Source organism: Octodon degus, unplaced genomic scaffold (assembly GCF_000260255.1).
Source record: "Octodon degus isolate 3935 unplaced genomic scaffold, OctDeg1.0 scaffold00171, whole genome shotgun sequence".
Classification (NCBI taxonomy): domain Eukaryota; kingdom Metazoa; phylum Chordata; class Mammalia; order Rodentia; family Octodontidae; genus Octodon; species Octodon degus.
In genome coordinates, this window is record NW_004524747.1 from 6,233,504 (window position 1) to 6,236,424 (window position 2,921).

Genomic DNA, 2,921 nt, shown 5'->3' on the forward strand with positions numbered 1-2,921 from the left:
ATCAAATGTGGGAACTTGAGCTTGCCAGACAGGTGCTTATGCCACTGAGCTATATCCTCAGCCCTGCCCCTATTTTCAAGATGAGGAGATAGGAGCACAGATGGTTAAGAACTCAACCAGGAATCCATAAGTAGAAAGTAGAGGTGCTAAGTTTCACACAGAGACAGTGTGGTACAAAAGTTCATGTTCTTTTTTATTTTCTTTTATGTATTTGGTACAGGGTCTCACTATGCAGATTGGACTTATGGTGATCCTCCTGTTTTAGCCTCTTCAACGCTGGGATTATAGGCATGTGCCACGATGCCCAGATTCTTGGGCTCAGTGCACCCCAGGGATGGGGCTGGTGTGGCATTCAGGACAGGGGATTGAACCCTGGTCCTTGCACGTGCCAAAGCAGGTGTTTTGTCCACTGAGATATCTCGCTGGCCTACAAAAGTTCATGGTATTTTTGTTTGTTTGTTTGTATTTAGAGAAGGCTATACAGGGTGTTAAGGGTCTCATTACTACATCAGACTCCTAATGATCTGCCTGCTTACAGCCTCCCACGTGCTGGGATTACAGGTGCGCGCTGCCACACCCAGTCTCAACTGCCATCTCAGCATGCCCCAGGGGTGGAGCTGGCGTGGCAGGCCTGGAGATTGAACCCCCAGTCCCTGCACCTGCTTGCAGGTGCTTCAATCTGCTGAGCTATTTAGCCTGCCCTCATTGTTTAGCTTTCGATTATACAACTGCATCCAAATTATAGTTGTCCTCCATAACTGAGCTAAAGTCTACTTTTTCCTGACTCTTATTCATGTAATTGGCTATACTTGTGGCTGAGCTGTAGTTTTGCTAGTTTAGCAGATAATTGAACCTTAAAGGGTGAAGTCCTAGTCCAAGTCTTAGAACCAGAAGTTGTGGAATACTGAGGTACTGTTTCCCTCTTCTGTCCATGTGAAGAGTTTATAAGTGTGTGTGTGTGTGTGTGTGTGTGTGTGTGTGTGTGTGAATGTGCACATAGGCATTGTTTCCAACTGTGCTGCTATGGAGAGATTAGATTTAGGTTTGGCTTCCAAATCCATTGTTTTTGGATAAGATTGTGTTTCTGCATCCTGAGAGGTGTAGAATCTGTAACAGGATTTCTTGTGTTAGTGCTCAGCAATCTTTACAGAGTGTCTAATTACAGACTGGCAGCAGGGAGAGAATACAGAGGCAAGTGCATACTGTGACAATTGCTAGTCAAAGAACAGCTGTAATGAATGGGGTTTGGGGGAGGGGCAGGAGGCAGGCAAAGATATATTCAAGAAAGATAGTGATACTAGTCATGTACACTCCTTTTGGAATTGGATTGTGCTATCTTCAGGGTATTTCAGGGACTCAGGGAATTTTGTATGAAAGTGCAAAGCCACCCATTGGCTGCAGGTGTGACTCAGTGGTAGAGCATGTACTTAGCGAGAGCAGGGTCCTGGGTTAAATCCCCAGCACCAACAAATGTTATCCTCTGTCCTTACTATTTTACTTGCTTACAGTTCCCACTTCTTCCTATGGGCTTTATAAAGTAATCAAGGAACATTTGGTTTCCCATGCGCACAACCTCCATAACAGCAGGGGTAGCAGATCTTCCCTAGATAGGCTGTATGATTTGTGGGGTTCCCTGTCTCTGTTACAAGCCTGTGATTGACTGAGGACAGACCTATGTATTTACTATTCCTCACACATTTACTGGGACTTAGTGAAGGATTATTACTTATTCCTTGTTATGCATCTGCTGAATGACTAGGTGGGTACTTTGTATGTCAGACAGAATAAGAGATTAGAAAATAAAAGTTTCTTCTAAGAAAGACCATAGAAATGTCAGTTTTATTCAGAGGGTGGTGTAGAGGCTGGAAAGTCAGCATATGGTGTTGGCATTAAGCCAATGGAGTCACTGACTTAAGTTCTGCATGCATGAAAGGAGTATATTATGTGCTCTACTAGATGTTAATTATAGTAATAATACTATGCTATTATAATATAGTATTATGCTATAGTCATCAGAAAACAAGTGATCTCTTACCCTGGTGAAGTTAGTGGGATCTTGTAAGGACTCAGAATTTCTCCTCAAATTCTTTTATTTTCTTCCATATTATTAGGTACATAGTAAATGTTCAAGAAATATATGTTGAATAGTCATAGCTTACTTGCATTGATATTTTACTATGCCTTTTCAGATGCAAAAACTAAAACAAGTTTAAGGAACATGTCTGAAACCACATAGTTGACTGCTGGTATTAAAACCCCGGAAGTTGGTTCTAACACTAGTAGATGTAAGCATCCTATTATGCCACATCACAACCTGAATTTCAGTCACTCCTTTGCATAAAGGTATTGAAATTGTTGTTAGAAGTGCAAATATCTGGGAAATGGATATTTTATTTTTTTATTCAGTATTCATTATCTGTTATCAACATATTCATCGCTGAAATTATTTCTTGACTGCAGTATGTAGCTTATGAATTCATGAATATGAATTTATACAATTTCATAAATTTAAACATGAATACCATCAACACAATCAAGATAAATATATCTGTCCCTACTAAAATTTTCCTTGTGCTGTTCATAGGTAATTCCTGCCATTTTCTGTCACTATGGATTATTTTGCATTTTCCAAAATCTTATAAAATTGGAAGCATAAAGAATGTGCTACTCATCTGGCTTCTCTTTACTATGATGATTGTAAGCTTCTTCCATTTATGTGGCATGTATCAATACATTATTCCTTTTTATTGTTGAATATCATTCTGTTATACAGATGTATCACAATGTGTTTATCTACCTCAATTTCTTGGAAGATATTTGGATTAGGTTTGGGGCCATTAGAAATAAGGCTTTGTCGGGGCTGGAGAGATGGCTCAGTGGTCTGAAGCACCTACTTAGAACAAGCTTGGCAAGGCATCAGG